Raw genomic sequence first — 27,817 nt, forward strand, 5'->3', positions numbered from 1 at the left:
TCAGCCTGCCCAGTGGTGAGGCAAGGCTGTTAGAACAATGGCGCTTGGGACCGGCGCTGTAGCGTGCGGGTTAGACTGCTGCCTGCAGTGCTGGCATCCCATGTGGGTGCGGGTTGGAGTCCCAGCAGCTCCACTTTCCATCCAGCTCTCTGCTGTGGCCTGGGAAAGCAGTAGAAGATGGCCCAAGTCCTTGAGCCCCTGCACCTTCGTGGGAGACCCAGAAGAAGCCCCTGGCTCCTGCTTCGGATCGGCGCAGCTCTGGCCACTGCGGCCAACTGGGAGTGAACCAGCGGATGGAAGACCCATGTCTTTCTTTCTGCCTTTCCTTCTCTCTCTGTGTAACTCTGACTTTCAAATAAATAAATCAATCTTTTTTTTTTTTAAAAGAACAATGGCAGTAAAGCCAGGTGACATGTCAAAGGAAAAATGTATTCCAATATGAAGATATCTTGGCAGAGGATTTTCATTATCTCATGTAAGAACAACTGGGGCATATTTAGAGGAATGAAAATGGGTTAAAGCATGCATGCAGTTTTTTTTTTTTTATTCTCCAAGACCTGGCAATATATTTTTTTAAAGATTTATTTATTTGTTTATTTATTTGAGAGGTAGAGTTACAGATAGTGAGAGGGAAAGAGAGAGAGAAAGGTTGGTCTCAGTGGCCAGAGCTGCAAAGATCCGAAGCCTGGAGCCAGGAGCTTCTTCAGGGTCTTCCCATGTGGGTGCGGGAGTCCAAGCACTTGGGCCATCTTCTACTGCTTTTCCAGGCCATAGCAGAGAGCTGGAGCAGCCAGGACTAGAACCGGTGCCCATATGGGATGCTTGCACTACAGGCGGAGGATTAACCTACTGTGCCACAGTGCCGACCTCACAATATTTCTTCACTTGTGACATTTCACCAGTATTCCAGATTGTTATTCAGTGTAGATGGCAAGACATAGTGGGTTTGGATTCCCAGAGGCAAGCCTTCTAGAGTTGGCAATAGAACCTAGAATTGCTGAATTACACTCTGATATTGGTATCTATGTGTGTATATTCCCAATGAGGGGCTGGGGGAGGTGAGGAAGTTGTGCAGGGCATGAAGGCAGAGGAGTGGCTGGAGAGAAGATGGGTTGGTGTTTAGGAAACAGTGAGCCACATATGCTTCTTATGCAGCAACTGCTTATGAGGCCGTGGGCCATGCAGCCCCACATCCTGGCCATCAGGCAAGATTGTCAGGCAGGCTTCAGGAGACACAAATGATGAGCCATCCACTCAGTATTTTCTGGTGGTCAGGGATGCTGTCAAAAGTCACTCTAGGCCGGCGCTGCAGCTCACTAGGCTAATCCTCCACCTGCGGTGCCAGCACACCGGGTTCTAGTCCCAGTTGGGGCGCTGCATTCTGTCCCAGTTGCCCCTCTTCCAGTCTAGCTCTCTGCTGTGGCCCGGAAGTGCAATGGAGGATGGCCTAGGTGCTTGGACCCTGCACCTGCATGGGAGACTGGGGGGGGGGGGGCTTGGCTCCTGGCTCCTGGCTCCTGGCTTCGGGTCAGTGTGATGTGCTGGCCGCAGCACGCCAGCCGCAGCAGCCATTGGAGGGTGAACCAGCTGCAGGGGAGGACCTTTCTCTCTGTCTATCTCTCTCTCACTGTCCACTCTGCCTGTCAAAAAAAAAAATCACTCTAAAGTGGTAAATGATACATGTCTACAATTTTTATTTATCAACCAAATTTTTAGAAATACAAGTTTCCTTTAGGAAGGTAAAACATTCACTATAAAGAAAATGAAATGGTAAGGGCTCACTCTTCTACTTAGCTTTTATAAGCGGGTATAATACAAAGAGTCAAGTTTATCCATGTTCACATTATTGAACTTGGCTGTCTGTCAAGTGCAGCACAGGACAGAAGCATATTTGCTGGAGTTCTCTGTGTAAGGCACGTTGTGCCCAGCTTGAGCTGTTGTTGGGGAATGCATGCCAGGCTCCAGCCTTTGCTCATGCCTCCAAGCTGCTCTGCCGTCATCCTTCGGCCTCATTATCTCATCTCCAGCACCCGGAGTGAGTTCACTAAGAACACACAGAGCGGGGGCCAGAGTTTGGTTCTGGCTAAGGCACTGCCTGGGCTGCCCAGATCCCATACTGCTAGAGTGCCTGGGTTCAAGTCCTGGCTCTGCTTTGGATTCCAGCTTCCTGCTAATGTGCACCTTGGGAAGCAGCAGGTGATGGCTGAAGTAGCTGGGTGCTTACCAACTATGTGGGAGACCTGGATGTAGTTTCTGGCTCCAGCATAGAGCCCAGCCCTGGCTATTGCTGCTGTGGGAAAGTCTGGCTCTCTCTCTGAAATAAAAAATAAATGAATGCATTTTAAAAGGGCCACACAGAGTGGAAGCGGGTAGCCACTTGAGAGAAAGGTGCCAGTATCAGCTCATTATGTATCCATTTCAAATCAATGGTATCCAGTCTGGGTAAAATACCAAACACAAAGAATGTGAATATGAAGGGCATGATCACTGTGTTGCCTGTGGATTCCAGTTTTCCCAGGCTGTTTCACCCTTTTACTCCCAGTCGCTGCTGCCAGGATTAGTTGTCTAACAGAATGCCATCAAGGCTCCCTGGGTGCGGTCACTGGGTTCTGCCCGCCCCATGGTTTGTCAGTCTGTGACTGAGGACTACTTCTAGTATACACACTGTCCCAGGACCCTTCAAGAATCTTGGGTTCAAATGAGGACACATTAGCTTCACCACAAGCCATCCTTGCAAAACTTGACCATTGTGGAAACAGGAAATACATTAGACCAGGAAAGAAGATCTTGGTATTAGAAATTAAAAAATCGGGGGCCGGCGCTGTGGCACAGTGGGTTAAAGCCCCTGCACCCTCATGGGAGACCCGGAAGAAGCTCCTGGCTCCTGGCTTTGGATTGGCACAGCTCCAGCCATTGTGGCCATCTGGGGAGTGAGCCAGCGGATGGAAGACCTGTCTCTGTCTCTACCTCACTTTGTAACTCTGTCTTTCAAATAAATAAAATAAATCTTTTAAAAAAAGAAATTCAGAAGTCATAAAAATAAAACAATATTGTAGAAGGACACCCAACTAGTGAAAAAAAATAGAAATTCAGCCTTGGATCTTCTGACTCCACGTGGCCTTGTTCAGATACTGTGCGTGCAGTGGTGATCACAGGTTCTCTAAGGTAATCTGCAATAGCTCCGTGAGAAGCCCAGTCCCGTCTCACAACAAATCTTGTTGGTTTTATGTCTCTCTTTAAAATTTTAGGCAGTCAGGGTATTGTAGTGGTACTTCCAAATGTCAAAATCTAATTTTAAATCTTAACCATGAAATGTCTCCATACTAGTGTTTTGGATGACTTAATGAGTGGCCCCATTTACAAGACGAAAGGTTATAATCTGAATTTATGAACTATAAAGAAAGTACGATTGTGCCAACTGACTAATGAGCTTTTTAATGATGAGAAATAGATAAAGCTGTAAAATGCAGAATGCTTACCAAGGACCTCAGACAATAGCAAAGTGGAGCAATTTAGAAGTACTTACCAGTGCTACTGCTGTGACAGTGAGAAGTGAACTATTTTCTTTCATTTTAAAGCACTGCTTTTCATACATGGGAGTAATTTCTATATTTTCTTAACGAAAATTAAATGCCCTGGCATAATCCTCTTTTCAATAGAGTTCAAAATATAAATAACCTATTGATACCACTTGTGGTAAAGCTAGAGAAAATGCCCCTACAAAGCAGGGAAATATCTGAGCATCAACACGGAGAGGTGGCACCCAGGGTTTGGGCGAGACCTCACTCAGGGAGGCCTATCCTTGGGTGGCAGGGAGGGTGGCAGGGCTCCAGCTGGGCTGACACAGGCTCATCACCTCAGATATTTCCTAGAAAGCCTGGACAGCTTGTGGTTGCCTTTGCTCTGTGCTCTGGGGCATGACAGAAAATGAGAAACTACCACTTTCACTTGCATGGGGCCCCCAGAGCCTGACCTGGAGACGCCTCTGTGATGTGGCACTGGCATGGAGTAGATGAGCTGTGTCTGAACACCTAAGCCCACAGCCAGCCGTTGGGATGGGAACCCATCCTCCTCTATTTTAAAATTCTGCTGTCATGTCACAGGGGGTGAAGCTGTCAGTGGTGACACCAGTATCCCATATCAGAGTGCCAGTTTGAGACCTGGCTGCTCCACTTCCAATCCAGCTCCCTATGAAAGCACCTGGGAAGGCAGCAAAAAATAGCTCATGTACCTGGGTGCCCTGCCACCCATGTAGGAGATGTGGGTGGCATTCCAGGCTCCTGTTGTCAGCCTGGCCCAGCCGTGGCCATATGGGGAGTGAACCAGTGCATGGATGGAAAATTCATTTTCTCTGTTGTCTCTGTTTCTGTCGTTCTCTCTGTCACTTTTCTTTTCAAATAAATAAATCTTTAAAAATAAAAAGTTAGGGGCCAACATTGTGGTACAGTGGATTAAGCTGCCACCTCCAGTGCGGGTGTCCCATATGGGTGCCAGTTCAAGTCCTGGCTGCTCCACTTCTGATCCAACTCCCTGCTAATGCACCTGGAAAAGCAGTGGCAGATGGCCAAAGTACCTGGGCCCCTGCCCATCCATGTGGGAAACTCAGATGGATTTCTAAGCTCCTGGCTTCAACCTGGCCCAGCCCCAGCTGTTGCAGCCATTTGGGGAATAAACCTGTGGATGGAAAATCTCTCTCTCCTCTCCCTCTTTCTCTTTCTCCCTCTCTGTATCTCTGCCTTTCAAATAAGTTAATACATCTTTTAAAACATTAAAAATAGAAAATCATAAATTCCAAGTCTAATTTACATTACTAGGGATAAATGAAAGGCTGGGATATGCTGATTTGATGTGGTTTTGGTTTTTCTTTATAGTAGTTTTTAATGACAGTTATAAATATATATATGATTACTTTATTTCTCATTTTATTTGAAAGGCAGAGAGAGAGAAAAATCTCCCATCCTCTGGTTTTCTCCCCAGTGCCACAAAGAGCAAGGCTAGATCAGACTGAAGCCGGGAGCCCAGAACTCAATCCAGATCTCCCATGCGGGTGGCATGGATGTGAACTATCATCTACTGCCTTCCAGGCTGTGCATTCACGGGAAGCTGGAACCCGAAACGGAGCCAGGACTCAAACCCAGGCACTCCAGCGTGGGATGCTGAAATCCCAAGCATATCTTCGCACTGTGCCAGGTACCTGACCTGGTGGGCATTGTTACTAATAAGAAATTAGCTTGAGCTGGTCTTTTCCTCCCCAGGAAGTAAACTTTCCATCTGATTAATTTCGCTCTCTCAGACAATAGAAAGACAACCTCCTGGGTGGGGGGGTGTCCTTACTTTTTGACACCAACCACAGACCCATGGCTCTGGCAGGTTCCCTCCTCTGTGGTTACCGGGGGAGGCAGCAGTGGAAGGAGTGGGGCTGTGCATCGTGGAGCAATCAGGTGTGGTGATGAGTGTGTCACATCTGGAGCAGAGTCCCAGTTCTGCAGCTTCCTGGTGGACAACTTCAGGCGCTTTGTTTTACCTCCCTAAGTTTTGCTTCCCATATCTCTTGTGTGGATTAAACAGAAGCAGGAGCAACCTAGAATTCATCCATTTCAAGAGTCAGGGCAGAGTGGCGGTCAGGACAGATGCCCGTGAGCTGGGTACCGGGTACCGTTGGGTGCTGACTTGCCTGGGGCGTCTTTTGTGCTTGTTTTTCCTGGCTCTCCTCCTCCATCCTGTCAGTCTCTCATCCCTCCTCCTCACCTCTTAATTCCCTCTCATTTCTTTATGTCTCTTCTAATCCTCTTTAACTTGAAAACAAATCACCTTTATTTTGCTGGCACAGTTTTTATTTGCTCCTTCTGAGTTTAGTGCAAATTATTTGGCCAGTGAGACATAAGTCATCTCATGTCACTTAACTATAATCTGCATTTGGGTTGACTTGCTTTATATAATAGTCATTTAGGATTTACAGGTAAAATGCAGAGCCACCAGGTAAATCTGAATTTCAGATAACCAAGAAATCATTTTTCTGTGTGTCTAAGTATGTCCCATGCAATGTTTATATGTTTATTTACAATATATGTCAATTCTAGTTAGCCAAGTGTGAACTAAAGTTTTCTGTGATAACATTTTTGCTTTTTCACGTTTACAGTTTACCCATCCCCAGAAAGATTTTATGCATGAAACTGTCTTCGTGTAAACCTGTATGAGCCTTGTCATCGATCTCTTCTAATGCAAAGAAGTGCAGGTTTTTCCTTGTTCTCGTTTGCTTTTTGCCAGACTCTTCTCTCTCCCTGTGTCATCGTATATGGCCTTGTGTGATAAATATCCAGGAACTGCATAGGTGGGCGAAGGGGAAGGTGTGGAGGCAACATAGGCCCCATGACACTGACAATGGTTGTAACATGTTGTGGCTCACACGCAGGCTACCACCACCTGCTCCCGTCCAAGGCTCACTTTTCCTCCCTTTGCCCTTCCTGGGGCAATGATGACAGGCTGCTACCGCAGGGGGCAGAATCCCTAAGTTTGTGGACTGAGAGGGGGATCCACAAATTTGGATGGGAAAAGAATTTTGTCTTTATTTTCCTAACTTCTTTCAGTTGTGGATTCAAGCAACAAAGACAATTGTTATTCATACCTGTGATGGTGTTACCAAGGTGAATCGCAGGTTTTTCAATGATTTATTTATAGATATTCAAAGTTTAGTTAGTTGTTGTTACTTCAAAATGATAGGAGTTGACAGATCTGTCCATGTGCTTTGCTGTTCAAGGCCATAAATTCATTAATAACAGATAGTAATAAAGACCTTGCTGAATCTAGATTTGTTTTGAAATATTTCAATAACTTTATGTTAATATAATGGGCTGTCTAGGCATTGGATTTTAAGTCTTTAAAAATATTATTCTGAGAAGGAGCCCACAGGGTTCAGCCGATTGCCCAAGGACTCCATTGCACACACACAAAACATTGAGCCCTCAGACCAAAGGATGACCTGAGCTCATGATACATAATTGACTTTCCCAAATCAACTATTTGCAAAGTAAAATAAGTCTAACTCCCCTGATTTTTCTTGGAAATGCATGTTGAGAGTGCAGGCTGTTCTGTCACGACGTCCACACTCTCTTTACTGTTCCTCTCCACCTGTTTTACCTTAGGTTTTTGGTTTGGTTTGGTTTTGAGGAGGTGTGGATTTCTAGAGGAGAAGTACAGAGGCTTTCGGGAGGTCCACGGGAGTACAACTGGTAAAAGAAAAAGAACTGAGACCAAAGCCCAAGTTTCAAGCCCTTGGCAGTGAGCATCCGTGTACAATCCAGCATAGTGGCAAGCACTGTTAACGAAAAATACAGGATACATAAATAGATCGGGTTCTACAGCAAAGTTAGAGGTTCTTTTTCCCCTTCTAAGTTGAGATGCAATCCCTGGGTGTTTACTACTTTGCAAATTCACCGGAGGAAAAGCCCCTTCACAAACCGTGTTGGTGAGGTTGGAGCTCAGGAAAAGACAGGCTCAGGCTTAAGGGAGGAGGTAACTGACAGAGAGGGAATCTTTCCCTAGCCACACCCCTTTGTTATTTGGGAGCTTCCAGGAGTTCTGGGAAGGTCGTGGGGGAAGCAAGGGGCCTAGAGACGGGGCTGCGAGCTGGGAAATGGGTAGCTTGCTGGGTGGGAAGTGGGGGTGCCTGATCCTGGCTTGTGCGGTCGGCGGGGAGACTTGAATGAATGCGTGGGGGGTGGATGGGGAGAATAAAGCCGCGAAGGGCTCAGTCTCATTAAAGAATCCATTTCCCATTTTCAGCAGTTTGCTACATTAACAAGCTGAGCCGGGAAAGGATTAGATCCGCTAAGTGAGTGCCTGTTCTGTGCACCATTGCAAAACACATTTCAGAAAGCAGTGGATTCGCCCTAAATGAATATCTGCTGGAGGAGCAAAGCCCTAGGAAAACAAAGGGGCACGCCAGGGGAAGCTAATAATTCCTGCTGTGCTTTGAGGGCAATGAAATGACTGTAACCCTGAGAACTTTTTCTCCCTGCCCTGCAGTTGGTATAAACACAACAGCCATTTTGATGATCATATCGACACCTCAGCAACAAGTGCTTCCCAGGTGCCAACAAAATGTCACTTTCCAAAGGGTTAAATGAACCACAAGGCTCCAACCTCACATATTCTTTTTCTGCACACATTTCGTATGCATTCCCATTAAGCAAAACAATGGCCATAGATTCATATCCTGTTCACAAATAATCGAATGATACAAGAACAAATCTACCACCAGCTGCTTCGTCCCATGCTCTGCTTTGACTGGGAGGAGAAAGCCAAGTTGCCAGCTCGGTCTGCCCTGACTCAGGCCTTAACTTGCGAGTCCTGCTATTCTAACCCTTTCTCTTGATCTGCTTTTCACAGCACACAGCTCGGAACAGCAGGGAAGTTGCTTAGCAAAGGGCCACCCACTTGTCTATTATTCCTTCCTCGCCTGTGACATGACACAAGAACAAAGTAGACATTAACCGCTACATTAAACCCAGAAAGAAAGTAGTCAGTAACCTGTTATTCCCTTAATAAAGGGAAACACATGCAGTGTGAAATCCAGAAGACTAATCAATAGCTGCGGACAATGCAATGTGCCAAACAAATTGCAAATCAATTAGAATCCTTGTTTTCTTTGAAATGGTTCACTGTATCTAAAGCAATTACTCCTTCATTAGACCTAATTTAACAGCATGCCTGCCCTGGCGACAACTGGCAGCGTCTGGCTATCAAATGGAAGAATGGCAGCTTATTTCTGTCTGTCTGTGAGTTTAGCACCAATCAAAAAAAAATTGAATTCCTTTATATGAGAGAAACTTTTAACGAGTGGGAGGATATCTGTTTTAATTAAAATATCGATACCAAATGAGGGTTCCCTGCACCCCCACCCCAGGGATTAAAAAAAGGAACAAAAATCTGTAATTTTCAAAACTGTTTTTTTTTTTCCTCCTTTATGTACTACCTCCAAGTAGATAAAAATGGCACTTTAAGGATGTAAAGTCCTTTCAGCTCTTCTAGTCTAACACAGTACTTGGTGCTTACTTTTAGGACTTTTGAAAAGAGAGCATTCCTGGTCCTTATGGAATTTGGAATATTCTTGCAAATGATCACCAAAGAATGCACTCATTCACTTCATTGTTAAAGCTTTTGAAAAATAGTTTGATTGAGGTACGATGTATGTGCAATGAAATTCACCCATTGTAAGTGTATATCTGATGAATCTGTGCAAACACAGACAATTACATAACCACCGCACCTCCGGCCCCGGGCGCCCCCGTCAGGTCCCTCCCCCATGCCGGGCCCCAGCCAGCCCATTCCACTGCTCAGCACAGTTTTCCCATCCTCAGGCGGTAAGGGACCAGAAAAAAATAATTGCACTATGGGTTTTCTGCCAAATTGGGGAAATGGTGTTGTGCTTGTTGGGGGCAGCAAGTGAAGAATTGAGGGAGAAGATGGTAAACTGTCTTGGAAGTGGAGCTGCTTAAAGAGATCAAACCATTTCTGCAAACCGAAGTAAATATTCCTAAATGAACTGAAAACAGTTTCATCGCCACAGTCTCAGAGCTTGATGTTCCCTCTGACTTCTCTGTGAGGACCGTCACAGCTACAAGATTTTTTTTTTTTTAATTTTCTGAATGGTTCCCCCTCCCTTCCCCGATTTATGAAAGCAATGTATTTTGCTTATTTGAAATGCCAACTTTACAGAATCAAAAGAAGGTAGTAAAGAAGTGTCTTATGTTTCCGCTCTTCTCAATAAGTTTCAAAAGTGCATACAGCTCTGTGTATAAGGATGTTCTTTATGGCACTGCGATGCTATCAGCTCTGAGTTGGAGCCTTAAATTAAGTCACCCACGGACCTGCTTGCCTGCCTCCTTCCTTTGCTTCCCTGATAACAGCTTCTGCTCCCTCCCCTCCCCCTAATCCTCCCTCTTCACCTCACATCAAATGGCTTTTTATTCTCCGTATCCTTAGCCTTTCTTCTTTTTTCTTTAGAGCTCAGTGCAGAGCAGTTCTTGCACCAAGGGTCCCCATATCTTTTGCAGGCCAACTGACCCATTTCCCATCTCCCAGCCCTCCAAAGATGTTCTCCCCAAGCTTTCTCATTCGGGTAAATGCGTGCTCCCCCGCCCTGTGCACCCAACTTGCTCTCTGCACCTTGCACTAGGGATGTTGTTGCTTACATTACGCTTCGTTACTGTTGCTTCGGCTGACCCTCATAGTGTACCCCCATCTATTCATCGGTTATTTCCCGAGCATTCGTTGAAGGTCAGCCTGATTGGCCCATTCTGGCAATGATTTGTAACTCAGATGAAAAGCATTTGTGATCATGGGGGATGGGAAGAAAAAGCAGTGGAGGTCAGTGGCTTCCTAAAGGTGATTTACTCTGGCTGTTAGGTTAAGTGAAAGCTGAGGCAAAAGCAAGTGAGAAAGTGCACCTGTCCTTTCCACTTGGTGCACGTTGACCTGGGAGTAGAAAGCGGCTTTGTCGTAGATGCTGCAGTGGCCGCTCTCCCAGGCTTTGGCTGGAGCGGAGGGGTCGTGGGAAGATGCTACGACTCTCTGAAGAATATATATGTAATTTGATTTCGACAAAATCCTTCTCTTTCTCCTGCTACTTGTGCTCTGTGGATTTGTGCATGCCCGGACGCTGGTGGGTCTCACCAATTCATGTGCACTTCCTCCCAGGGCTTCCCATGCCCATAGACAGTTGTCAGTTAACCGGAAGGTGAGCGCTTAGGCCAGGGCCAGGGAAGTTCACTGCTTGGAAGTCAAGGAAGAAATCAGGGTTGGCCTCCACCTGCCCCCCACCATAGTGAGCACCTTGTAATTAAATGCTGAACAATGTGAGCTCTTCTAAGGAGAGGAATGTCAAATGCCATAGGAGACAAGGATCTTTGGAGTACCAGGCAGTTCCCCAAGAAATAGAAATAAATTGAATTGTAAAAGTTCCCACTAGGGAGTCTTGACAGAAAACTCTTCACTCACAATTTTATCTCCTGCGTTACTCAGTAGTTAAGTGCTCACAATCTTTGCCTTGTTTGCAGTCATTTAAATGTTGTTTTTCTTTCTTTTCTTTTTTTTTTTTTTGGCAGAGCAGTGTCCCACCAAAGTGAACTATCTGATGGTTCTGGCTCATGTATTTCACATCCCTACTGCACATGGCGTGGAGACCTGATCCTTGCTAATGCACAGATAAAAGCCATAACAGAATGGTGACGGAACAAATGCAGCCTGTTCTTCAAAGTAAGCACTGCCCTTTTGTTTGTTCTGCTATAGAAAAAGTGAATAGACGGGTCTTTTGCAAACTTTCAGGGTCCCAACTTTTATCCCCTCCCCCCACTCCTGGGAATAAGCATTTTGATTGTTGAATTCTTTTCCCCCTTTCATCTCCTATGAACTATCACTATGATTAATTTCTCCACCATGGGTGAGTGCTTAACGAATACAGTTCTTCACATGCTTGCAGACTTCCTGTTTACCAGCCTCGGGCGGCTCTGCGTCTTGCCCCCGAGTGGTATCATTCAGCTTCAGTTGCTATAGCATTTTCAAGAACCTCTCTGTTCTTGTCATAAATTATCTTTAAGTGAAAAAAGCTCAAAGCAGGTCTGCAGCAAACTGTATCCAATAATGAATTTGTAAGCGGTGGAAGAAAACACTTATCTTCCTTATGCTCTTCTCCCATCGATTGTTCCCTGACCCTTCTTTGGGATACAGATGAGCATAACCCTGAAAAATGTTTGTGTTGTCTTTCTTTAACTGGCAGCCTGCAGGCGGCATGATCTAATAAATATTGGCAGAGCCAAATGAAATAATATAGAAGAGCTTCTCTTCTTTAAAGTCCACAGACCAAGAGACTCTTGTCACTTGTTAATATCTCCATCAAACACTGAAGTGTTAACATATGTGATACGACCACGCAATCAAGTAAGGACCGATTTGTTGACTAATTAAACCAACACAACAAGCTCTTTAGCACCTACAAGTGACAAGTTTAGAGCAGGCAAGTGGAAACTCTCAATTGAGCCCCCTTTTATGAGACTATCATGCCAAATTCAATTCTGACTGAGTAGTATTTGAATGTACTTGACTTCCACCATGTGCTGACATGCTTACAATAATTCATCATGGGTGACAATAGCTCGATATTAGAGATTTATGATATATACAAAACAGTTACGAATGAAATGTAGCCCTTGCGTGGGTCTGCTCTCCTTCCCCACTGCCTATTGATATTATAATTAATGGTCAATTACTTAGGGGAAAGAAAATAGAAAATAGTCATTACTGGTTTCAGTCATCATTGGTTGTTGTTGTGGTGGTTTTTTTTGGCAGTCCTGAAGGTAAATGAAACCATTTTCACAGTGTTTGGCAGTTGCTTCAAAATAATAAAAGGACATAGAATCTCAGTGTTCATGACTCATTTTAGGAGTGAAGATGAGTTCATCATAATATTTTAAGGGAAATGGGGCATAAATTAAATGACCTGAGAAGTGGGAAAGCATTGTAAGGTTTATCTGTGCGTGAGTAGCTCATGCATACTCGTAATGTGTGTGTGTGTGTGTGTGGGCACCCTCCCCCCTCCCATCACACACACAGATGTTTTATAGTTGGGGTGCAACTTCACCAGTCTGTCTGTACGTAAACTCCCGTGGCCTGTCATCCGACCTCTCCATATCCAGGTTGGTGACACCGGGAGCAGATCCTTTCCACTGCTTTTGGCACACGGTTCATCCTTCTCTCATACTTCATTTTTTTTTTTTTTAGGTTTTATACGTATCTTCAAATTTTCTGTATGTAGCCCCAAACCTCTTCTGACGGACTCCATCCTTGACAGCTGAACAACTCTATTTGTAGACGACTATAAGTTGACTGTATCCATATGAACATAACGCATAGACCTGTAGGAACAGGAGTTGCACTTCTCAATTCCACTGTGTCTGTAAACAAGTCAGACACATTAGCAGCTGTAGGGCCCCTGCTGGAATGCAGAATTAGCAGGGGAAGCTGCCTTTCATGGTCACTTAATCTGGAACTGGCCTGGGTCCTCGGTCCAGTCCTAGGTGTTCTGCTTTAGACATGTCTCGAGTCCTGGGAGCAGAGTCTCAAGGAGGTAGCTTGTCTGTCTCCCAGGTGCTAAATGCCATCCGTGTCCCACTCGTGGAAGTGTAGCTCTGGGTCCAAATACTCTGGCTGGGAACATGGGACAGACTTGGTAGGACATCAGATAGGTTTTCAGAAAACTAGCAGGCTGACCTCCAGATGCGGCCTGGCCACATGCTGACGATCCCAAGAGCTCTCTGATAGTTGCCCTACCTTTGGTGGGTCAGTAAGTGCTATAGTGTGAATAAAGACGGACTCAGAGTGGAGACACACAAGCCTGCACCAGAGCTGTGGCGAATTCCAGGGAGGAGAATGGCTGACTCTGGCTCTGCTGGATTCCTCAGCGATACACACAGGACTGTTCCCCCCGAAAGAAATGATTCTCTAATTCTTCCCCTATTCTTTATCGAAATCTTCTTCATTTTGGGTAGACAGTATTATCCAGCATCACAGGCGATGGTTTTACTTACTACAAGACAATATCGGTACCCAGAAATAGCTTCTTAATGGCAGCATTCCCCAAACTAAGATATGCATGCCACTGTTTTTTTAAGATATGTTCATGAAAATATTCATTTTAATTGTTAGAACTTTATTCTGTACCAGAAAAAGGAATATCAGCATATTATTATTATTTCTTATGATGAGTCAAAGGTAAAAAGCAATAAAAGTGGCTTTTTAAAAATTTATTTGAAAGGCAGAGTTGGGGGTGGGGAGAGAGAGATCTTCCATCTGCTGGTTTATTTCCCAAGTGGCTACAACAGCCAGGGCTGGGCCAGGCCCAAGCCAGGAGCCTGGAATTCCATCCAGCTCTCCCACATTTCACTTGGGCCTTTGTCTGCTGCCTTCCCAGATGCATTAGCAGGGAGCTGAATTGGGAGTGGAGCAGTCGGGACTCAAAATGATGCTCTTACGGGATGTTGGCATCGCAGGCAGTGGCACAATCTGCTGTGTCACAACATTGACCTCAGGCTACTAACGAGTGAAACTCTCTGAATCCTCACTAGAATATAATCACTCTGTACAGTAAATGTCTCACAATTTCATGTTTTGGCTTCATGTTCCTTCAAGAGAGGGATGTTTGCATTCCAGTTTAGACCCTAATTTGGATTGCACAAAACTTAATGAGTGTCTGTGTATTATAAGCATGGAAAGGACATTATAATTCCTTCTTTTAAAGTATGCCCTTCATTTTTTTGAAAGAAGTATATGCAGTTTAGAGAACTTTGAGTTTAGGCTGCTGAGACATTTCAAAGGAAATTTTAGTATGCTGGAAAATATGGTAATTCTCCTTATAAACAGAAATCAAAAAGTTCGCCACAAGATGAGAATGAAATATTAGGTTTTTTATATGTACAGACACGTACATTTTCACTTTTGTTTTTAGATGCAAATTACTGGGAGGAGGGATCTTTCATGCTCAAAAAAACTGAGAGCTTAGATTTTTAAAAATTCCATTAATTTCCATTTTCTTTCAAGGTCCAGAGGATTTTTTTTACAGACTGCTGCTGAGATCAGATGGTCTCTAAAGAAATCAAACCAATTTCAATAGAAGAGCTATGCTGTGTTGGGATTTTTCCTATAATCCAATTGCTAAATGATATCAGGGCCACTTTGATTTAAAACAAGAAACATGGGTATCACTGTTCTCAAACCTCTCTGTTCTGGGAAGATCAGCTGGCCAAAAATGTTTCCCTAGAGAGAAAGAATACATTTTCCATGATCAAGGAAAATCAACATTAATAAAATAATATCTGTACCAATATAGATTGTTATTTATTTGATGATACCAAACACAGCACTAATGTCCTAAGTGAAAGCCACAGGAGAAAGCATGAAGCATATGAAACCTATTTCTGTGTTGCTCCTGAAATGTCATTCAATACCTGAGACCCACAGGTGCTTCGTTAGCCTCTTAACTCAGAGGAACCTGTAATGGTACTCTCTAGATTTGACAGAGAGCGAGGGAACAAGTTCGTGAATAAAGAATGCCATCAGTAAATCTAAATCTAAAAATGTGCTTCTATTGCAAAGGGAGAAGGAAGTTAATTCTTATTATTACAAATCCTCCTAGGTAAAAATTTTTGACGGTTTAATCTAGCAGATGCAGCCAAATCTCTTTTGACGTGTTGTTGCACTGGTTTACAGATGGAAGAATAAAAGAGAAAGAAATTCTATGTCCCAGGTTGCTCGGTTATAATTTCCACTAATAATCCCTCACCTCCTTCACCTCTCAACTCTTCCCTCCCCTCTGCAATGTATTTAATCAGTCTTGTTGAGAGAAGGCACTTTCTAGAAGGCTCTCAATAGCTGTGATTTGTAATTTTGAAAATGTCTAGATCAGGTTTCACAAATTGGATTTCTTGGAACCCCAGGCACTGGCAATATTAATAGGTGTTCCATGCAAAAGGGTTCTGTGGGAGACCCCAGATGGACAAAAGGCATCCCTAAGATCCCTGTCAGATACAGCGGTTGAAGGAACTGCTTGGGAGGGTCTCAGGTTGCCTTTTGCTACAACTCATATTGCCATATTGCCCAGGGAGTCAAAGTTAGGATGCCTGGTATGAGAAGTAACTTTATCATGCCTTCTTCTAGTAGTAAACATTACACAAACAACACATTCTTATTGTACAAGAATATAAAATGCAAATACATTTCTAGCATAAAGCCCATCTATTTCACCACTAAAAATAACTGCCATTGGAATGTTTGTGTTCGTCCAGTTTTTTCTTAAGCAACGTATGTGCATATCACATACATGTATACACACTTTAAAATGTGATCATATCATGTCTGTGGTTTGCAGTCTAAACTTGTTCACTCAATAAGTGTTTTACAATATTATCTTGAATGGTTATGTAGTTACCATTCCCTCCCTCTTTTTGGGGGCATTATTGTTTATAAATTATACCTCACCCAGGTCCTAAAAAGACTTACAGTAAAAGATTTGTATCTTCCATTATTACTATGAAACTAAAGGAATCAATTTAAGTGGAAAGATTTCTTTACTAGCTGTCCCATGATGGAGCATATACAAGGGTAACCTAATCTTTTTTCTCCACAAAAAGGCAGCTTTCACTTACTTTCCTCAACAGCATACACATTGCGCAGGTGCCTGCCCTCTATTGGAAACTCCTATGTTCCAAAGAAGTAGCATTTCATAAGTGTTGGCACAATGCTTCAATATTGAGTCAAGTTTTTATCAATAACCAAGAGTTATCAGGATTTAATAATAATATTATAAAATGATTACAGTGTGGAAAAGCACTGAAGTTCATACTGGTGAGATGCTGTGCAGTGACTGCTGGCCTGGCCTGTAGATCTGATAACAGGCCCAGGTGTCCAGTCCCATCCCTGAGACACCTATGATGCCAGTTGACAGTCAAGCCACACCTTTTAAAAAATTAATTTATTTTCACTTTATTTGGAAAACAGAGGAAGAGAGAGAGAGAAGGAGAGGGGAGGGAGAGTGAGAGTGAGAGAGAAACTGTCTTATATCTGCTGGCTCACACCCCAAATGAAATGGCACTCAATAGCCAGGCTGAAGCCAGGCGCTAGGATCTCCATTTGCATAGCAGGGACCCAAGTGTTTGAGCCGTCACCAGCTCTGTTCCCAGGGTGCGCATTAGCAGGAAGCTGGATCAGAAGCAGAGCTGGGACTTGAACCAAACACTTCCATATGAGGTGTAGGCATCCCAATCAAGGTGTAACTGCTGCACCAAATGCCTGCCCTAAACCATGTTACTTACCAACATGATCTAACCACAGGAAAAGGTGGTAGATAGTTCTTCTTTTAATTTAATTTTAATTAATTTTTTTGACAGGCAGAGTGGATAGTGAGAGAGAGAAAGACAGAGAAAGGTCTTCCTTTTTGCCGTTTGGTTCACCCTCCAATGGCCGCTGTGGCTGGCACGCTGCGGCTGGCGCACTGTGCTGATCCGAAGCCAGGAGCCAGGTGCCTCTCCTGGTCTCCCATGCGGGTGCAGGGTCCAAGGACTTGGGTCATCAACTTAATCTTATCATTATGATCAATTATGAACTGAAACTGATCACTTGGACTAGTGAGATGGCATTGGTACATGCCACCTTGATGGGATTGAATTGGAATCCCCTGGCATGTTTACAACTCTCCCATTAGGGGTAAGTCTGATTGAGCATTGCCGAACTGTATATCTCCTCCCTCTCTTATTCCCACTCTTATATTTAACAGGGATCACTTTTCAGTTAAATTTAAACACCTAAGAATAATTGTGTGTTAATTGAAGAGTTCAACCAATGGTATTAAGTTGTCCCTTGACAGTCAGGACAAGGGCTGATCAAGTCATTGTTTCTCATAGTTTCCATTTCACTTCACAGGTTTCCTTTTAGGTGATCAGTTAGTTGTCACCGATCAGGGAGAACATATGGTATTTGTCCCTTTGGGACTGGCTTATTTCACTCATCATTATGTTTTCCAGATTCTTCCATTTTGCAAATGACTGGATTTCATTTTTTTTATACTACTGTACAGTATTCCATAGCTTTGCAAGCAACAGTACTCCAGGTTGACATTTTTTTTTTTTCCTTTTAAAACTTGGACTGTGTCCATTCTCTCCAAGCCTGTAAGGTTTCTGGTGAGAAATCTTCTGTGAGTCTAATTGGAGATCCTCTGAAGGTAATTTGGCATTTCTGTCATGTATATTTTAGAATCTTTTCTTCTTGTTTTATTGTTGAAAGCTTGACTACAATGTGTCATGGTGAAGATCTTTTGTGGTCACATCTATTAGGAGTCCTACATGCTTCCTGTATTTGGATGTCCCTGTTTTTCTACAAATTAGGGAAATTTTCTTTCTTTCTTCTTTTAAATTTTATTTATTTATGTATTTATTTTTTGACAGGTAGAGTTAGACAGTGAGAGAGTGAGAGATAGAGAGAAAGGTCTTCCTTTTTCTGTTGGTTCACCCCCCAAGTGGCTGCTACAGCCGGTGTGTTGTGGCCGGCGCGCTGCGCTGATCTGAAGCCAGGAGCCAGGTGCTTCCTCCTGATCTCCCATGCGGGTGCAGGGCTCAAGGCCCTGGACCATCCTCCACTGCACTCCCTGGCCACAGCAGAGAGCTGGACTGGAAGAGGAGCAACCAGGACAGAATCCGGCGCCCCAACCGGGACTAGAACCTGGGTGCCAGCACCGCAGGCGGAGGATTAGCCTAATGAGCCGCGGTGCTGGCTGGAAATTTTCTGTTATTATTTCACTGAGTAGGCCTTTAGGAGGCCATTTTCTCTTTCCACAGCTTCAGGAACTCCTAAGACCTGTATCCTGGGTTGTTTGATAATATCCCGTAAATCTTGAACACTGTTTTTAATGTTTCTTATTTCTTCTCTCTCTCTCCTCTCTCTCTTTTTTTTTTTTTGGTCTGAATGAGATATTTCCAAAGATTTGTCTTCTAGGTCAGATATTCTTTCTTCTGCCTCACCAAGTCTGTTGTTAAGGCTTTGTTCAGTATTTTTTATTGACATATTGAATTCTTTTCTAATATTTAAGTTTCATTTCTCTTCAAAATCTCTATTTTATGGGAGAATTTTTTATCCATGTAATGTATGGATTTAATTCATATATTTGCTTCTCATTGCTTCTGAATAATCCTATGGTCATTCTTTAGAATTCCTTTTCATGCATTTCATCAATCTTTGGTCTTCACATTCTAATATTAAAATGTTAGTGTGTTTCTTTGCAGGAGTCATGTTGTCTTCCTTGTTCTGGATTCTTGTATTTCTGCATTTATTTTTAGCTATTTGTGGAAATACTTGTTGGTTTTCTCCTCTGATGGGTTTTGTCTTTGCACTATGCCTGTGTGGCTAAGTGGAGTGCCTGCTCCTTCAGGGAACACCCAGAGGCATGTGCTGGGCAGAGCCAGGGAACTCTGGTCAGTGCCCAAGAGTGGGGCAAGAATCTAGGGTGACACCCAAGTTTGGCACAGTGATCTCCTCTGTTGTCAGCAGGGGAGAGGGTGTCACACCTGTTGGTGTAATCACCACCTTACCTCCTCTCTAAAAAGATGATCAGTGACTAGGGTTAGCTCACAGTGGGTACAACCCCCAACCATGCTGGCACATGAACTGCACAAAGGATCTGTGTGGTCCTCAGTGTGAGCAGGAAACCCTCTCCAGTGACCTACCCCAGGCCATCAGAGAGCTCTGAACCTCTGACATCAGACACAGTGATTGCCCAGAGACCCATGAACTATTGTGCCGTCATGCAATTCCCATAGTCACAGCATGCAAAGCTCCCACAGTCATGGGGTGCAGAGGATCCTCTCAGACCCAGGAGCCTGCCCCATCCGCAGAGAGAGCAGAGATGTTTCCAGAGCCAGCTGCCTGTGGGTGCTCCATCTTGGCAGTTTGAGACCCAGAGCCTGTGATATATTGAGAGGATGGGGTACCTCCACAGTCCTATGTGGGTGCCCAGCCCCTGTCAACCCTTTTAGCCAGACTCAACATCAGTGGGGAGCGTGAATTTTTTTCCTCTCTGGTAAAATCCCTTGGTTGCACGAACACATGAGAACCTCCACAGCCTCTACTGGTGTCAAGATGGTACTTTCTCCCCACCGGTTGCCGGGCGCCCTTCTGAGGACATGGGGAGAAAGAAACGTGCTTTTTTTTTGCTGGATTAGGTAGACGTCCTGTCTCCCGCTAGGGCTCCAGGATGGACTCAAAGTCAGTGTGGTCTGCAAGGTTCTCCTTCAGGCAGTATCACCAGTGGCACAGGCTGCCGCAATCTGCTGTCGCCCTACTCTCAGAAGCTGGCGTCTCCTCCAGCCCTTAGCCAGTGGGAGTCCTGTGTGGTGGCCCCACTTGCTGCCCTGTGTCCATACCTTCCACGCTACTCCACAGGGCCCCTCTTTGTTTTGTAGAATTTCCTCTGTGAGCTTCTCTCCTGGGAATGTACCTGCTCCAATTTTTTCTGCTATTTTCCCCTGGACAAAAGCAGCATAGCTTTCCCTATTCAGCCATCTTGGAACCCTCCAATAGGTAGTTCTAACCAAAAGCTCAAGATATTGGTTGTTTTAAACTTTCTGAAAGGGTGACCAGAATTCAGTTGGAAACTATTCCCTTCTCCCTGTCCTCCTGTACTTTTTTTGTGGATGATAAGAAATTCTGAGTCTAAATCTAAAGAAACTCACCGACTACACCAACCTACTTCTTAGCACAAGTCCTCCACAAACTGGCTCCAAACTTGAGCTTGACTTTCACTCTTCCTCTTTAATGTACCTTCTACACCAGCTAAGTCAGACTGCTCAGTGTACCTGCATCTTCCCCTGCTCGAAGCCTCTGGGAAGTATTCCCATCTCCAAGCTTTTTTTTTTTTTTTTTTTTTTTTTTGGACAGGCAGAATGGACAATGAGAGAGAGAGACAGAGAGAAAGGTCTTCCTTTGCCGTTGGTTCATCCTCCAATGGCCGCCGCGGCCGGCGCACCGCGCTGATCCGAAGCCAGGAGCCAGGTGCTTCTCCTGGTCTCCCATGGGGTGCAGGGCCCAAGCACTTGGGCCATCCCCGGCCACAGCAGAGAGCTGGCCTGGAAGAGAGGCAACCGGGACAGAATCCGGAACCCCAACCGGGACTAGAACCCGGTGTGCTGGCACCACAAGGCAGAGGATTAGCCTATTGAGCCGCGGCGCCAGCTCCATCTCCATGCTTTTATCTGTGGGACTCCATTCACTCAGAATGTCTTTTATGCCCCCACTTGCACTCTACATCTGTATCCAAATTCTACCAAGTTTTTAAGACTCACCAAAATTCCCATACATTTGAAGAAAATAACCAATGAGTGGTAGGTACTACAAGTATTAAATATTCGGGTGTAAAAACATTAATACTCAATGTGTAGCATTAGGTGCTTCACAAGTGCTTTTCCATAAAAATAACTTTACAATTCTCTAAATTGATATAACACTGATATATGTGCCTTTTCTGTTCTCTTTTCTGCTGTATCATAATCATTTACCTACATCTCTTATCTTTCAATGTACTGTAAACTCAGGTGCATAGAATCTGTGTCCAATTCAACTTTGAGTCACCAGAGCAACTTGAGATTTTTTGAGTTGCAAAAACATCTGATGAATCATCACATGATTAATCAAGCTAGCTCTGCAAAACCTTCAAGGTGCCACACCTAGATTTAGGTAATAGTACGGTCATGAATAGAGTCAAGAAGCCAGAGGGTAATCCTGGTTCTAGGTAACCATGGGAAAATCTCCTCAACATTTTTGTCTCCAGTGTAGGATTGTTACACAGATTAGATGAAGGTAACACATGGATGGTCCTGCTTGCCTCTGTCCCTCCCTGACCTCAACTCGTTTTCCCTGAGAGAGTTTCTGTCCTGGATTCTTTCTGTCCATTAATGGTACCAGTTTTCACTGAAACTCTCCTTCAGCCTTTTCCTCTACTGGTTGTTTGGTCTTCATAAAGTTGCATCACAAATCTTTCTTAGACTGGTACTTTTTTTCTATTCCCTGTTTCAGCCCCCATCCGTCTTTCATCAGGCCCCATTCACTTTCCCATTTGGAAACTCACTCCCTGTACCCCAATCTAACCGTCACAGTAATCTTTCTCGAGTATAAATCTTGCTGCTTTATTCTCCCTGTTGCATCCAGGATATAAGTCAAGGTCCTCCCATGGCATAGGAGGCCTTCCATGGTCTGAGTCTCAAACTTGATCATACAAATGAGCAGAATTACAGTTTACTAAACCTACCATTTCTTGCCATTGGGTCTTCATTGAGCTGGCCTTCCTGCTCGATGGGTCAAAGGAATGTCCCCTCCCCTTAACCAATCTCCATTCACTCTTTCTCAGTCCAGGCATTGTATTTCCTAGGAATCTTCCTTGACTAGGTTCTTTCACAGACTAGGCAAGGTGTCTCTCTCCTGTGTTCCCTGTGCGTATTTCTACTACTGCTCTAATAATTTTGTAAAGTACAATCATTTGTAAGCCTCTGTCTATCCTACTAAAAGGTGAACCTTTCACATGAGGTACTCTTTTATTGAATTCTACATGCCCAGTGCTTATCAAGAACCAACAGTCAGAACCTACAGTCCACATTGCCAACCCCCAGAGCAGGCTCATCTTCTCTAATACAGTGCTTCGCTGGCTCACCTTGTTTTCCTTTCTCAATGAAAGCTAGGTCTAAAATACATGGGTGAGAGGATTTTAAAAGAAAAAGAATCAATAGATATTGATTTTCAAGAGTGGCAATGATAAAACTGCAATCTGCTTTTTTTTTCCTGAGACTGGTTGGAAATTCCTTTGAAAGCTTGTGAAAATTATGGGGAAATGTACTTGGAAACCTGTCACAGCTGCATGTGTTCCTTAGGAAAATGCCAATAACAAATTCTTATAGGAATACAATTTTTAAAAATATTATATTTGCATATAATGTAAACTTTTCAAAGCCATTGTAATAGACACAAAAGCTGTATGACATGGCCACTGCCTGCTCAGTTTCACTACTTGTATAGCCAACACACATATCAAATGCATGTCCAAATAAGGCTCCAGTCTTCTCTTCTAAACATGCACCTTTTATAACTTTCACTTCTGCAATGAATAGCAGTTCTTTTATTTCTGTTGCATAGGCTAAAAATCTTAGAACCATTCTCAATGCTTCCATTTTTTCACACTCCTTATCAGTAAATTCTATTAATTCTGCCTTGCCATGTTTATCCACAATCGGACCACTTCTTATCACCTCCATCACTATCTCCTAGGTCAAGTCACCACCTCCTCCTCCCTTTTCCTGAATCATTGCAATATTCTCCTAACTGATCTCCCCCGTGTTCTTGACCCATTTTGTGCATTCAAACCTAGGATTCGGACTATTTTCCCATATGTAAGTAAAATTGTGGCACTCCTTTGCTCAAGCTCCCCTACCCACCTAGTAATTCCTCCTTTGATCCAAAGTCAGAGGCCTTAAAACCCTTTTCAAAGTCCAGTTCCTCACTATCAGTTTGAGCTCATCTGCCCTACTCTGCTTTAGCCCCACTGGACTTCTTTTTCTACTTCCTGTAGTTCCTCCTTCTTCTACTCTAGGTCTTTTTTTCCCCTAGAAACATTTCTTTTCTTATCCCCAAAGAAACCTTTTATTTGAGGAATATAAACTTCATCATTTTGTAAGTACAACTTTAGGAATACAGTGATTCTTTCCACCACACCTGCCTTTCTACCCTTGTCCCACCCCTCCTCCTCCTCCCTTTCCCATTCCCAGTCCCATTCTTTACTAAAATCCATTTTCAATTAACTTTATACACAGAAGACTAACTCTATACTAAGTAAAGAGCTCACCAATTTGAACGGAAACAAACAAAAAAAATTCCTCAATAGTCTAGACAAGAGCTGTTCAAAATCATTGCATCTTGAAGTTAATTTCATGTCTTTTTCTTTTTTGAAACTTAATTAACTTTAAAAAGCACCCAAGAATGATACATCTTTTGCAAGCACTTAGACATAATTATAATACACCTCTTTGAGGACAGAGGTCCTGCATGGGAAGTTAGTGCACAATGACTCATGTTGTTAATTTAATAACTAACACTCTTATGTATGATGTTAGCGATCACCTGAGGCTCTTGACATGAGCTGCCTAGGCTATGGAAGTCTTTTGAATCCACAAACTCTGTCAGTATTTGGATAGGGCCACAAGCAAAGTGGAACTTCTCTCCTCCCTTCAGAGAAAAGTACCTCCTTCTTTGATGACAACTTATTTCCACTGGGTCTTACCCAACAAGGTCCATGCAGGACATTTTTTGCCACAGTGTCTTGGCTTTCCATGCCTGAAAGGCTCTCATGAGCTTTTCAGTTAGACCAGAATGCCTTAAGGGCTGATTCTGAGGTCAGAGTGCTATTTAAAGTGATTGTCATTCTATGATTCCACTGTGTGGGTTGCTTCCCATGTTGGGGCATTCATTCCTTTTAAATTCTACTATTATTACCAGATACTTAATCCTATCCATATAATCACTTAGGTGTTTTTACCACCCAGCTTAAGAGGATTTGGGGTCCCATGGCAAGTTTTTAAACTGTAGCCTTAGAAGTAAGTCCATAGGAATTTATGCAGAACTATACAGCTTTACAGTTATAAACTTTATACACTTCATAATTGCAACTTTAGGAACATGGTGATTCTTTCCACTGTGCCTGCCCTCCCACCCTTCTTCTTCCTCCCTTTCTTATTCCTACTCTTATTTTTTACTATCTATTTTCAACTGACTTTATACACATATGTTTAACTCTATGTTAAGTAAAGAGCTCAAGGAATAGTATAAAAACTGTTCTTCAACAGTCAAGACAAGGGCTGGTCAAATCATTGCTTCTCAAAGTTTCAATTTCACTTCTACAGATTGCCTTTGAGGTGCTCTATTAGTTATCACAGATCAGAAGGAATGTATGGTGTTTGTCCCTTTGGGGACTGGCATTTTTTTTAAGATTTATTATTTATTTGAAAGTCAGAATTACAGAGAGAAGGAGTGGCAGAGAGAGAGAGAGAGGGAGGGAGAGAAGTCTTCTATCCGCTGGTTCACTCCCCAATTGGCTGCAATGGCTGGAGCTGCGCCTATCCAAAGCCAGGAGCCTGGAGCTTCTTCTGGGTCTCCCACATGGGTGCAGGGGCCCATGCACTTGGGATATCTTTCACTACTTTCCCAGGCTATAGCAGAGAGCTGGATTGGAAGTGGAGCAGCAGGGACTCGAACCAGTGCCCATATGCGATGCTGACACTGCAAGCTGTGGCTTTAGCCATTCTGCCACAGTGCTAGCCCCTGGCTTATTTCACTAAGTATGATGTTTTCCAGATTCATCTATTTTGTTGCAAATGACCAGATTTCATTTTTTTTACCACTGTATAGTATTCCACAGTGTAAATATCCCATAATTTCTTTATCCAGTCTTCAGTTGACTGGCATTTGGGTTGATTCTATGTCTTAGGTATTGTGAATCAAGCTGCAATAAACATGGGGGTGCAGATAACTCTCTTATTTGCTGATTTCATTTCCCTTGGGTAAATTCCCTGGAGTGGGATGGTTGGGTCATATGGTAGGTCTGTATTCAGTTTTCTGAGGTATTTCCATACTGTCTTCCATCGTGGCTTTGCCAGTTTACATTCCCACCAACAGTGGGTTAGGGTGCCTTTTTTCTGCCTTAGGTCTTTATACTTGTTCCTTCTGCTTTGAATGTTCTTCCTTTAGAAACATGCATTCATGAGATCATCACGCAAACATCATCTTTTCAAGGAGGTTTCTCTGGCCACCTACTTATGATAGATTGAAAAACATGGCCACAATACTTTGTAGATCCTCTCATCAAGAGGTGAAATCTACTTATCCACCCTGTGATTCAGAGTTGATATTGTAACCAGTTTGGACTAATAGAAAGTGGTGGAAGCAATGCAGGTGAGTTTCAGAGCCTGCACCTAAAGGGATTTTACAGCGTCTGCTTTTGCTGTCTTGGGAGGCTCCTATATGCATGTGAATAAAGCTAGACACAGAGGAAGGGAGCCTGAATCCGCAGAGAGGCCTGGCAGAGAGCCTGCAGCAAGGTCCTAGACTGATCTGTGCCAGCCAAGCTGTCAGTGTCTGGTGTCACATGAGTGACCCCAGCAAGGTCAGCAGTAGAGCCTCCCACATGAGCTCATTCCTAATCATTGACCCACAGTATTATGAAAAATAACTAATCCTTCTTGTTTTAAACCGCTTAGTCTGGAAAGGTTTGTTATATAGTAATAGGTCATGGAAATGCTACTCAAAATTTCAATCCTTCCCTGATATTTCTTTAAGTTCCACTAACTAGAATGTAAGCTCAATAAAGGAAGAGCATTTCCCCCTATTTTGTTCCCTTCTATATCTCAGCTGAATAGGATAGTGCTAGTCAGTAGGTTCTCAATAAATATTTGTGGGATGAATATTGAATTAATGGATAGATACATGAGCAAATGTACACGATTTCCTTAAAAGGGCCATGTCTCTTTCTAACGGAAAACTTAAAACTAATGAGACTGAGTGACATTTTCAGGGTTGGAACCTGGGTCTTCTCACTTCTAGTATGAAAAAAGCTATTTCCCACGTTTGTGCAGTTCTTGAATATTGATGTCCTTTGCGTATGAAGCCAAACTTAGAGGATTTCAAGGGAAGGGAATTCGGTTCAGTCTGGCTTCATAAAAAAGGATGGAAGAGGGGCTGGCACTATGATACAATGGATTAAAGCCCTGGCCTGCAACGCCAGCATCCTGTAGGGATGCTGGTTTGAGTCCTGGCTGCTCCACTTCTGATCCAGCTCTCTGCTATGGCCTGAGAAAGCAGTGGAAGATGGCCCACATCCTTGGGCCCCTGTACCCACGTGGGAGATCTGGAAGCAGCTCCTGGCTCCTGCCTTCGGATCAGCTCTGCTCCAGCTGTTGTGACCATTTGGGGAGTGAACCAGCAGATGGAAGACCTCTTTCTTTCTCTACTTCTCCCTGTAACTCTGTCTTTCAAATAAAATAAAATAAATCTTTAGTTAAAAAAAAAAAAAAGGATGGAAGAGAGAATCGAGAGAGGAGAGAGTCTAAGGCTTCACAAAGCTGGCAGGTCCAGAGGTACATGTAACCAGTTATGACTGGACCCAGGTGTTCAGATAACGCCACTGAAGCTCACTCTCTCTCCATTTCTTGGGTAGACTTTAGCCACTACTAAATAATTGCAGAGAACAGAGCTGGCCTTTCCAGATAGCAACTCCAGACAATTCCCAAGTCATGTTTAGTATCCATTCCTGAACCAACCACTGCAGCCAGAAACATGGTTATCCTTGTACTAATCAGGCCTGGGTTTTGGGCCTGTCCCTTTGGGTGGAGTTTGGGGCAGGGTCCATCCCATCTGTTTTTATTTTTTATTTATTTTTTTAAGATGTATTTATTTGAAAGGCAGAGTTACAGAGGGAGAGAGAAGTCTTCCATCTGCTGGTTCACTCCCCAGATGGCCGTGATGGCCGTAATGGCTGGTGCCGATTTGAAGCCAGGAGCCCGGAGGCTCTTCTGGGTTTCCCATGAGGGTGCAGGGACCTAAGGACTCAGGGCATCCTCTACTGCCCTTCCAGGCCATAGCAGAAAGCTGGATTGGAAGTGGAGCAGCTGGGACTTGAACCGGCACCCACATGGGATTCTGGCACTGTAGGCAGTGGCTTTACCCACTATGCCACAGTGCCAGCCACAGATCCTGTCTTTATGATATAGAATGGATTCCCCTGGGAAAAGAAAGTGCCATTACCAGGAGAGTGAGGTAAGGTGTTCCGGATGCATTAGAACTCTGGATATCCAGGGCATGCTGCAGGCAGTTCTCGGATAGCTATAGATAAACCCTCTCAGATGACAGGTAGCAAGGACTGGTAGCAAGGCAGGAGACGTTTTGAGTTGGCTGGAAAAGCAGGCAAGTGATTACCCAGCTAGCTGCAAGTCTCTTGCCTGGCTCCAACTGTATATTATGTGGCAGGTTTAGAATTTAAAGGTAGGGGTGGGGAGGAGACCAGAGTATTTGTAATCCATGTCCAGTAATGTCCCCAGGAACATGCACACCTGGAATAGAAGTCCGAGTGTTCAAGAAAATCCTGACTTGAGTAGAGAGACTGGGGAGGAGGAGAAGGCACTACATTTTATGGGGAACAAATCACCATGTTTAACAAAGATTTTGAGAACAAGCGAAAATGAGAATA

Source organism: Lepus europaeus, chromosome 11 (genome assembly GCF_033115175.1).
Source record: "Lepus europaeus isolate LE1 chromosome 11, mLepTim1.pri, whole genome shotgun sequence".
In the NCBI taxonomy this organism is placed as follows: Eukaryota; Metazoa; Chordata; class Mammalia; order Lagomorpha; family Leporidae; genus Lepus; species Lepus europaeus.